Below are 12,019 nucleotides of genomic sequence, written 5' to 3' on the forward strand. Positions count from 1 at the left end.
CACAGCCCTAAGCTACCAAGTGCATCTACAAGCTCAATTCCTGCCAAGAAAACTAAATACACTGGCAGAAACCTCATGGACCCACACAAGTGGAAACTGGAACCAAGGATTTTCAACTTGTTGACAAGCAAATGAGGGAGCCCAGATATAGACCTGTTTGCCTCTCCCAGACTATCAATTGGAAAAATTTGGCACAAGGACTCCCCACAAACAAACTTGGAAAGTGGATGCTCTGTCCTTCAGCTGGAAAAACCTATCAGTTTATGCCTTCTCTCCTCTGTCTCTGCTCTCCAAAGTACTACTAAAGATCAAACAAGACAAACCAAGGATGATTTTGATTGCATCAGACTGGCCATGCCAACACTGGGTACCCTCTCTTGCGCAGTGTGTCACTGTTGGCCCCATGGAACCTGCCTCAGACTCCTACACTATTGTCTCAGCAGGAGAACCAGATTCTGCACCCTCAGCTTCAAACCCGGAACCTAACAGCCTGGCTAATTACCTAATCTCTCCTTTACCATCCCTCAGTAAACCAGTGATGGATATCATTTTAGAGGCAAGGAGGCCTAGTACTAGAAAATCTTATGCTGAAAAATGGAAAAGATTCTGTGCCTGGAACCACTCTCAAGGGATGAGCACAGCAGTGCCCAATTTACTTCAGATTTTACAATATTTAACTGAGATGCTTCACAAGGGCATGTCTTTCTCCTCCATCAAAATTCATGCCTCAGCCATTTCAGCTCATTTTAACACAGAACCTCCTCTCTTCTCTCATTCACTGCTCCAACAGTTCCTCAGAGGGGCCAAAAATTTACGACCACCCAGGAGAGCTCCAACTCCAGCCTGGGACCTTAACTTTGTATTGGAAAAACTCACTCTTCCTCCTTTTGAGCCAGTTGCTACTGCAGACTTAAAATTCCTTTCTTGGAAACAGCTTTCCTTTTAGCAATCACTTCAGCAAGAAGGGTATCTGAATTACAGGCCCTTATGGCAGTGGAGCCTTTCATCATCTTTCATGCGGGCAGGGTGTCCCTCAGGACCAGTCCCTCCTTCATGCTCAAGGTGGTATCCAATGTGGACCTTAATCAGTCCATTCATTTGTCAGCCCTCTTTCCTAATCCACAGAACAAAGGGGAATGGATACTGCACTCCTTACATGTGCATAGACAACTTAGATTCTACTTGGACAGGACTAAACCTCAAAGGAAATCTGAACAATGGTGGCATTTGCTGCAGGGGCAGACGAGAAGGCTATTTCAAAGCAAACCATCTCCAAATGGATAGGCCATTGTATTCATTTCTGCTACAAGCACCATGGAAAAACCTATCCCACAGGGGATCAGACCCCACTTAACCAGGGCTGCATCTACATCTACAGCCTTTCTCAGAGGTGTCCCTACCAGGGACATCCTAGAAGCTGCTACCTGGAGTTCTGTACATACTCACCAAGCATTACCATCTGCTATTTTTCTCTAAATCCAGAGCTGGCTTTGCCACTGCAATCTTGCAGGGCCTTATAACTGGTCCTATTGCTGTCTAAATTCCTCCTCCCATCCTTAACTTTGGGAATCTACCCAAATGTGATGACTGCAACGCTGAAACACGAAGAACATAGTACAGTTGTGTACACTTACATTAAATGTAAATGTTTGAGTGTATTCACTGTTTCAGTCCTTGTTACCCTCCCTCCAGCCCCCTTACTACTTTTGGCTATACCTCTACCCTCCTTTACTATGCTCAAAAGCTTTTTGGTGTATTTGCTTTTTTGTTGGAGGTATAACCTTGTATGTTTATAGATTTAATTGCTTCCCATTGGGGGGCACCTGACATCTGGGGCAAGAAAAACTGATGTAATGACGTCGGCTGCATGTTTTATACCCCTGACGACCTGACATCACTGAAGGGACAGCAGCCGACGCAGGACCCAAGACTTTGTTAATCAGACCGACTAAGGGCTACTGCAAGCAGATAACCCAAATGTGACTACTGCAACAGTGAATGCACTTGGACATCTACATTTATGGTAAGTGTACACAACTGTACTTTATCACCTCATCTGAATATCTGTTTAAAGCTTCTTCCATTTTTTTCCAGCTTTTTGTTGTTCGAGTTGTTCTACTCCATCAGTGTTTCGTTTATTTTAACCCGGTCTGTGTACAGTTGTCTTATGCTTTCCTCTAGGATACTGGAAGTCATGTCTGGAGCTTGCACTGTTTTTTTGCTCAACAGCTGTAGTACTTTTCCCAGTCAGTTTGTTCTTTCCTCGCCTTTTGTAGCTGATTTTCCTTCAGGGTCCTCTGTATTTCTTTCCTCCTGGTGTCCAGGCAGTCCACTTACTAGTCAGTTACTGAAATTTAACCAGAAACACAAGTTCACTGGCTTTTCTGCTGAGTTTCTGTTTTCACACTAGAAGAGCCAGAATTAAGCTGTTATTCAATGTGCAGCCATCTTGGAAGTCCCCCACTCCAGGTGATTGTATTAATTTTCCAAGACTAACATTGCGGTATAAGTAACATAAGGGGGTGCTGCACTCCTGCTTGTGCCATCCTTATGAAACATTAAACTGCGGCCCTACCTGCCTGAGTTGATGGTAGCAAAGGTGGAATTAAAAGATCATTGAAATAAGAGTAGGGAAAGTCCCCTGGTGTTGTGGCCAAATTTCCCTTGGAATGAATACCACCTCTGGTCTCCTCTGAAAAGGGGCCACTGACCTGGTGGGACTAACTTAATCAACAAAAATATAGCAATAATAGTAAAAAGCGTAATTTATTTGCATTTGTTTTCTGGGAAGGTCTACTGGGCTATAATGAGCCCATTTTCAGTGGAGACCCTGGGAGAAAAGCTCCACATTAACAATCATATACAGTACAAGTGTTAACAGTTAAGTACAGAAGATCCAAGTAACAGTTGAATGAACAAAGGTGGAGATTAGACATTGAGCAGTAACTAATTCAAGTATGATTAGAATCCAATATAAGAGATATGGTAGTGTTCACAGTTAACTTAGTTATATTTAACAGTAACTTTAACATGTCAGTAGCTTCAGTTATAATGACATAGTGTGAATATTAACACTTATGAGGTCCTAACTTAAACATCGGATATCATGTATAAGACATAGTACCAATTATTGCTGTTAAGTCAATATTATTATGATTAACGATATTAGTAGGTAGAAGATTTTGAATTGACAGAGGAGTAGTTAATAAAGGTGGGAATAGTGGTGGAATAGGGAGTCAAGTTTTGAGAGATGTGGTATTGGGTTCCTATTAGATGACCGAAGATGCAGTCTTTCGAATGTGTCTTGGTCGAACTTGAAAAGGCAAAATGACGAAGCGGCATATAAGTGAATTCTTTCCCTGGGAAAGAAATTGCTTGGCCGCGTCCTTTACTCTGCCGTTTTTGTCACTGTAGTGTGATCTCGGAGTTGGTATATTTAAGTAGGGAAGATGTGGGTGGCACAACCCCCCACTTTGTTTTAAGTGTATTTTTTTTTCCCCTTGGAAAACAATCGCTGTTTTAAGCATTCGAGTTTGTAAGCTTTCGCTTACATGGGGTCTGTAAATCATTGTTCACTTTTCTAAGCGTTTGATTTAATATAGACCTGGTATTGGTATGACCTGGTATTGGTATATGTGCACTGTCATAGAGAGGATATGTGTTGTCTCAGGGATCTTTTGAAGAAATTTGCATTACTTATAGTCCTAGTTGATGATGAGAGGGTGTTCCATAGTTTGACAGTAGTAAAGAAGTAGAGCATCTGGCCAGCTGAAAAGATTGTTTTTTCTACTTTTAGGAGCAGTTGATTCTCAAATCTGAGAGGTCTATTTGGGTGGTAATGAGTAGTAAAGAAGTAATGGCAGGGCAGTGTGATGGTCTGAAGATAATTTTGTGTTCTGTGGTTAATTGTAAGTGTTGGATAGTGTGGAATTTCAAGCCATTTACTAAGTGTAAAGAGGAACAATGGTGGGATGAGTATTTTGCATTAGTTGTGATCTTGGCAATTTTATTGTAGCATGTCTCAAACGTGAATTTCAGAGAGGACTGGATATTGGTAAGGAGAGGGGCACCATATAGGAGACGGGATAGTAGAAAGATGGATGCAAGGATTTGTTTTGCGGAGCAGTTGAAGTGTTTGTGTCTATAGAGGGTGTCCGATTTTTTATGTGTTTTTTGATGCTGCTGTGCACGTGCAGGTTGAATGTTAGGTTTTCATCTATAACACCCAGTATGTGATGCAATCTCAATGATAGTCTTATTTTGAGAGTGTGTAGTGCATTCATTCTTGTTTAGAGAAGTAGTTCTGTTAGAAATAGCAAGAATTTAGTTTTATTGGGGTTTAGGGCAAGATGGTTGTTGAGGGCACTTTGGGTAATTGCTGTAGTTCAGATGTGGAACTGGCAGTGCAGATGATGGTTGGGTCATCTGCATATTGGATTACAGTACCTTGACTACGAGAGGTGTGAAAGTTGTTGATAAAGATATTAAAAAGGGGCCCTAGTTTGGAGCTTTGAGGAACACTAGTAGCTGTGTTAAGGAATGGAGAGAGAGTGCTGCCATTTGGTTGATTGTTGCCTATTTGTAAGATAGTTTGAGACCAGCTTAGGGTTGGAGGTGAGATTCCTAGGTTGGAAAGTTTTCCAAGGAGTAGAGGGTGGGAGACAATATCAAAGGCCTTAGAGAGGTCAGGAGAGAGTGAGGATACAAGCTTTCCTGCATCTCGAGCCTGGTTAATGCCATCAGTGAGAAGAGCTGGTATTGTACTGTGGCCTGGCCTGAACCCATGCTGAATGTGGGAAAAGATTTGTTTGTGAAGTAGATGGTTAAGAAGTGGAATGTAAATGCATTTTTTCAAGATCTTAGAAACCGGTGAAATAATAGCAGTTGTTGAAAGTTGGAAATGTCTGTGCTGTTGCCACCTTTATGAAGGGGAAGAATATAGGGTTTATTCCAGATGATAGGTACATAGGAATCTTGGATGGTGCTGTTAAGTATGCTGATAGGGTAGGCAGTGGAGTTAGCTGACATTTGTAGGTATTCGGGGGGGTAGGTTGTTAGGGGCATTAGTGGCAGGTTTGAGCTTGGAGTAGTTTTCTTGTAGTAGTGGGTAGGTATAGGGGAAAAAGAAAAGCTAGGTGGAGGGGGGGTGGAGTAGTGGTGTTTTGTGTGGAATGATTTGGAGTTACAGGGTTAATATAAAAGTTAGTTTGAGGAAAGGTGATGGTGATGAAATATGAGTTGAAGAGGGTGGCTATTTCAGTAGGTGTGTTTTATCTGGATTTGGACAAGGGTTATTTGTGTCTGGGTTTAGCAAGGAAGTAATGGAATTCCAGAATTTGTTTGGGTTTTGCTTTCTTTTTTTCGTCTCTAATGACTAGATGCTTTACTTGATTACGGAGTTGCTTGAATTGTAAGTAAGGTTGCCACCTGTCTTTATGGCTAAAACTGGAACAAAGCCACACCTCTCACACCATCTGTAACCCGGCCCATTTCTGTACCTCTCCTGACCACTTTCTGCCCATTTTGTGATGTCGTCATGATGCCAACAGATGGGGAACACCCTCGTTTTCTGTTTGCCTTTTTTTCTGCCTATTTTTTGAAACCCAATACCAGAGTTTGTACAGTGTTTCCTGGACTACTGGACAATCACTCTGATCTCTGGATAGTCTGGAGAAAAAAAAAAAAACGGGTGGCAACCCTAATTGTAAGAGGTCAGAAGGATTTTTATAGTTTCCATGCTTTTTCCCTAGCAGTCATGAGTTGCTTAGTGGGTCTAGTGAGCCATCTGGCTTGGTTTGTTTTTTACTCTCTTTGCCAGAGTGGTACTAGATTGTTTAGGGTCTTGGGAAATGTTTTGTTGAACTCAACAGCCTCATCAAAGGAAAGGATTTTTAGTGCTTCCCAGTTGATGTTTTGTTAAGGGTGGTTAAGTTAAAATGGGATACATTTCTTGTTTATGTTTGTGCCTTTCGGCATTTCCCGGTTAGGGGTCGCCACAGTGGAACTCCGGTCCGCTAATGAGTGGATTTTTACTTACCAGGTTACCAGCCCTGACGCACAACCTTCAACGAAGGCACGCCCCCTTCACGAATGCCTCCACACAGAAGACACTCTAGCTGAGAATCGAACGGGACAACGTCTTGCTATGAGGCGACAACGCTACCGCAGCACCACCACCAGATACATTTCTTGTTTATACTGGTGTTTATTTAGTGTTGGAGTGGTTTTACGTAGTATTTAGTTGGGCAGGTGGTCGCTGATGGGTAGTATGCCTGTGAAGGAGATTGTATTTGGGTCGAAGATCAGAATCCAGTCCAAAATAGAGCCAGTGTCATTGTTTCCATTAGATGTAGTTACATTGGTAATTAGCTGGGTAAAGTTATACAAGTTAATGTTGGAGGAGGGATAATTTAGGAGAAATCTAGCCAATTAATGTTTACATCGCCCAGGATAATTTTCATTCTTTGATGTTCATAGGTAGGTACTAGGCTATTGGCCCAAGGGCCTATGTAAGCCTAGCCAATAAGGCTCCCTGTCTTTTGCCACCCAAGGATGCTATTTACCTGTGTCCTTGTCAAGTAGGGCCACAGAAGTGATTCCTGGGGTGAATTTCCCATTACCCATCCACTCATCAAGATTTTTCTTGAGTGCTAGTGAGGAACTCTGCTTGACATAGCTGGCTTGTTCCAGAGTATGGGAAGTCTCTGGGACAGGAATCTATCCTTCCAGCATGTTCTGTTATTTGTGGTGATGAGGTTTAGGTCTCTAGAGTGTGTGGCTCTGAGGGGTTAGGATCTCTTTACGTGTAGCATGGCCAACAGCTCGGGGTTTGACATAGTTTGTATGTTAGGCAGAGATCACCTCGGAGTAGGCGATATGCTAGAGTAAAGCTGGAGTTTTTTGAGGCGGTCAGCGTAGGGCATCTGTTTGAATCCCGTAATCCTGTTTATGAGGTATTTTGTGGCCTTTCCAGCTGTTACAGATGTCTTGTGAGGTACATTCCAAAAGGGGCGTTGTACTCAATAATGGGTCTGATGAGAGCCGAGTAGAGGGGGACAATGACCTCTTCTTTCCTGGATGAGAACCCTTTCGTGATGAGGTGTGCCAAATAGAAGGATTTTCTGACTACTGTGGTGATGTGATTATAAAGGAGAGGCTACTGTCCACTTGAGTCCTGAGGTCTCATCACACCTTCGGTGTTAAGTGGACTGCCACCTATGTGGTAGTTCATGGGTACAGAGATTTTACCAAAGGGGATGACCATGCACTTTTTGGCGTTGAGCTTGAGGCCATGGCTCTGACATCAGGCATCAGTCTCAGTGAAGCCCTTTTGTAGGATGTCCACATCATTTGGGGACTCGACTAAGGCACACAATTTGCAGTTTTCTACGAACTTTGCCAGCCAAAGGCTCTCTGTCAGCCCGTACTTCAGAGAAGTAGATCCCAAACAGGAGAGGACCCAAGACTGAACCCTGTGGTATTCCAGTTGTCACAGGTTTAAAGTCATATTTGAAGTCTGCAATTTTTACAGTGTGGGTTCTGTCAGTGAGCCAGTTGCCAACCCATCTTGTGACTTATGGATTTATACCCAATTTGGTGAGTTTATCTATGATACCACAATGGGGGATGGTATTGAAAGCTTTGGCAAGGTCAAGATAGGCTGTGTGAACTGCCTTACCCTCGTCCACAGCTGTGGCAACCGTTTCAAAAGTCGATCAGGTTCAGGAGACATGATCTGCCCTTCACAAACCCGAACTGGGTGGGTTTCAGAGTTCGGAGGTTACCAATATCTTTGTTTGAGTTTCATGGCCTTGTAAACCAGGCCCGTCAAACTAATAGGGCAATAGTTCCCTGGGTACTTGGCGGCTCCTCCTTTGTGGAGTCGTACAACTGTTGAGTGCCATTCAGTGGGTACAAAGCCTGTTGTGAGGCTATGATTGAACATGGTGCTTAGGTGGGGGCTAGTTCATTCTGACGTTTGTGTAGAACCCAGCCAGGGATATTGTCCGGTCCCATGAATGCTGTGTTCTTGGCTTTAGATAGTGCAGTTTTCACCTGTTCAGTTGTGATTGCAGGGGCACTGCATTCTTCGGTATGGATATGGGCCCTTTGGGGGGGGGGGTAAAGCACTGAACTTATCAGCCAAGATGTTGACTATATCAGTTGGTTCTGTAATTTTTGTGCCATTGTGCTGTAACTCAGAGCAGATCTGGGTGTTGCCATTGAGATTCTTGACATAGCTATAGAACGCTTTGTGGTTTTCCTTTGAGTCAGTGGCAATCTTGTTTTCATAGCTCGCTTTGGAGGGTTTTGAGGGATCTCAGCTTCTTTCTGAGGCTGACCAGGGAGCTCCTCCACTCGTGGGATTGTACTCTCTTGCAACAGTTTTTTTCTTCTGTTGTAGAGTTTTTGAGGCCAGGGACCACCAGATTGGCTTCTTCTTTTTTTTTTTTTTATATAGAGAACTGCGTCTTGGTTCTATTAGGGATAGCACGATCCATGCATCCGTGTAGGTGCTTGTAGAGTGCGTTTGTATAAGATTCGGCAGTGGTAACTGTATTGTCCAACTGCATGAGCGTCGTGAAGTTGGCCACTTGTCTTTTTTTTTTTTTTACAGTGGTTTCCTTATTGTGGGTGGGGGCAAGATGTGGATATCTGTGGTGATTAGTTTATGGTCTGATCTGACCAACGAGGAGTTGACTTCAGGTGTGGAGCACCGGTTGGTAATTACTAGGTCCAGGGTATTCTTGCCTCTGGTAGGGGTGTGGATAAGTTGATCCAGGGCATTGGAATCTCTTCTAATAGGAGAATGTTATTGCCTGGGGGATGTATAGGGCTATAATGCAGAGATTCCTGCAGTTATTCTTTTTTAGGAAAGATATTATTTCTGTTATAGAAAATTGTCCAATAAATTTAGTATATGGGACAACAGTAAAGGTTGATGGGTAGAGTAGTGTGACTCGTCCATCTTTTTTCCATGGTCTATCTGATCTTAAGCAAGCATAGCATGGGGGGAGAAATTTGGAGCCTTTTATCTAGGGTTTCAACCATGTTTCAGTAGCAGCTATTATATCTGGTTTGTATTTCTGATGCTTTGAAGGTTAATGATTTTAATATTTAGTGATTTATAGGAATTAGGGGGATTAGGAGGGGAAGAGGTGGGACCTGGATTGGGGTGCATGTCTCCACATTGGGATATGTTAGAATATTTATGTGGGTAAGTAATTTGTAACTGCTTACTTTTTGTTTTGATTTGATCATTTAAAGGAGAGTGACTGTGGGTGCTGTCTTGTAGGGGAAGAATTTTTACTTTGGTGTGTAAAAGTATGTTTATTGTATACAGGCTAGAGGATACCTCAGAGTAGCTGATTAAGGATTGGGTTTTTGTAGATGTTATAGATATAGGCTTGTGTGGTAGATATGATGCTTGGAATGATAAGTTTAGTAGGAGGTAGAAGGATAGAGGAGTATTGTATTAGAGGTGAGTGACATAGATGGGGAGGACGTTTTTATGTGAAAGAATTAGAGGCATGACTGTTATGAGGTGGAGTGCGTTTGTGGGATAGCTCTGGGGCTGCTGATATAGTGAGGTGAAAGCACTGAGTGGTTGGCTAATTTAATGGTAGTTTGTGAGGGTGGGGTATTAGTGAGGGTATGATTTCATTTGATCTTAATTTGAAGTTGTGTGATTTAATGAAATGGAAGAATGGGAGCAGTTATGATGAGAATAAATGTAATTGATATGGGCATGGGTGGGAATGGGGGTATGATGGAGGAGCGGAGTGAGCTTAGTGGAGCTAGGGCAAACAATGTGGTTTTTGAAGAACCCTGCCCTACCGTGTTCACAGCTGCTTAAGAATGCCACTGAAACAATCAGTAAGCTACTTATTCTTATGGTTTCCCTTTACCTTCGAGATAGTGGAAGTGCATGAGGGAGTTCTGAGCTCCATTTAGTAAAAAAGAATTCAAGCTGATCTTAACACAGTTGCAAAGTTGGCTAGTTTTCTAGAGATAACAGGCAACTTGTTGGTGGCTGGGTCAGACTGTCTAGGGATGCAGAGTTGGTGGAGGGGTGAAACTGGTAGCTGTAGGCAGAAGGAATAAGCTCTGAGTTACTGTCTTTATTGCAGACTGTAATACCAGTAAAGGGTAGTGGGGAAAAGAAGCATGAAGTGATCTAAGAGGGGTGGGAAAGAATACTTGGACCCGGTGATGTGCTGCAGATGACTGTGGGAACAGTAGAGTAACAGTTGCACCATTGTAATTAGATTACACATGCATAAGTCTTTAATAGAAGCTTGTGCTGCAAAGTCAGCAGTGATTGTTGCTGGGAGTCTTGGTGTTTAGCAGGGTACATTTACAGTTTGAGCAGACCGGGGTTAGTGCCTAAAAAACAAAAAGGAGAATAGGTGGGAGGTGAGTAAGTTTGCAAGGGTAGCAGTGATTATAGCTTTTTTACTCTGTATAGAGATGGGAATAGGAAGAATTTAGTGGTTACTGAAATGAGATAACTGTTAGAATAGAAGGAATGGGAGTGCGAGAGTTTAGATAGTGGAAACTGAGAGCAATACAGATAAAGGATGGTGAGATGAGAGGATAGAGGTTAGTTAACAGAAGCGAGTAAGGCAGCAAGGTATATAGAACAGAATAATGGAGAGATGAGAAATCACAGGGTAGGTTATACCAGCCGGAAGGCAGTAGAAGTAGAATGCAATGAATTCAGTTAACATAAAATAACAGTGAGTACAGTTAACATAAAAATAACAAGGATAATTATAAAAATACTAATTGCAGTAACAACACACGTTGTTTGAGAGATAGTAGAAGCAACATTATGAGCAATAGAAAAGTCGTCGCTATCTTACACTTTGTAGACTGATGCAAAAAACAATTCTCCTGAAATTCTGTTAAGCTCCATAATAGCAGTTTTAGTTGAAATATAAATACATGCTAGTATACTCCTTCCTTGCCAGTAATTCCTTAGTACCAGTAATCTACCACTATAGTCTTTTCTTCATCTATCACTATCGAAGCACCCTTCTGTCAGTATTGCTGCCTTTTCATTTGTCCTAGATATTCTGAGTATCTGTTCTGAAGTACTTTGTCAAATTTACATGCTCATTTTTATCCAAATGTATCTTCAATAACATTATTTGCACCCTACACTTTTTTTGTCCTGTTGACATTACATGAGAAAACTGATAAATCAGGATTTCTAAGACGTTATTACCTTCCTGTATTCTAATGACAGTTCTTTTGAATATACGTTTCCAACTTGCAAATTGCATGCACACATTTAGTGATTGGTAGGATGATCGGGAGTGCGGTTGTTTATTCTCATCTCTATTTGAACCCATGTTTCATTTTCCCATGCTTCAGTAAAAGAACTCAGGAAATTAATCACATTTTAACCCCACCTATTTTAACTCTCAGAAGCCACACAGAACTATATATACTTTCAAAAAAGACAGCTACACCCTTAGGCTTTTCCTATTTTAAATTTAGGTTTAATCATGATGAAAGTACATGAATAGAGCCTGTATCGCCCCCCATGCACAGAAACCATCTATCCTTGTTCTATCTCTATTCCCCACCCAAATGTGAAAAACAACTTGCATACTCTCAGCCTTAAGTAGTTGTGCACTGGCTACCATTAAATGAGTAAACCAAAATCTTGAACTGTTATATTTAAAACAACCACTTGCAAAGGCTTTCACTATTCTCAGTATCAAACTTTCTTTTATTTTCACTGAAATGCTTGCCAATTCCACTTTAAGTACTAATGTTTCTTATACAAATGTGCCTTGGAGCACATTCTTCAGTCATTTCCTGTTTAATTGCCTGCATCTGCAACTGATGACACTTGTTTATGCTGTTAGCTGTTTTTTTTTTTTTAACTAATGCAAGAAACAACTCTTCTCAAGTATCAGAGATCTACGGTTTTTCATGCTTTCCATTTTTTAACATTTTCTATTTTCTTGTCTGCAGAGGAAATTGAGAATATTAGGCTATGCTTCCA

General features: G+C 41.8%; 1 protein-coding gene across 1 annotated transcript in view; it reads left to right on the forward strand.

Moving 5' to 3' along the window:
• The window catches only part of RAD9A (RAD9 checkpoint clamp component A), a 1,001,807-nt gene that overhangs the window by 193,775 nt on the left and 796,013 nt on the right, over positions 1-12,019 (forward strand). The gene's annotated exons all lie outside the window — the stretch shown is intronic.

Source organism: Protopterus annectens, chromosome 9.part0, assembly GCF_019279795.1.
Source record: "Protopterus annectens isolate FY-2018-M chromosome 9.part0, PAN1.0, whole genome shotgun sequence".
NCBI classification, from domain to species: Eukaryota; Metazoa; Chordata; order Ceratodontiformes; family Protopteridae; genus Protopterus; species Protopterus annectens.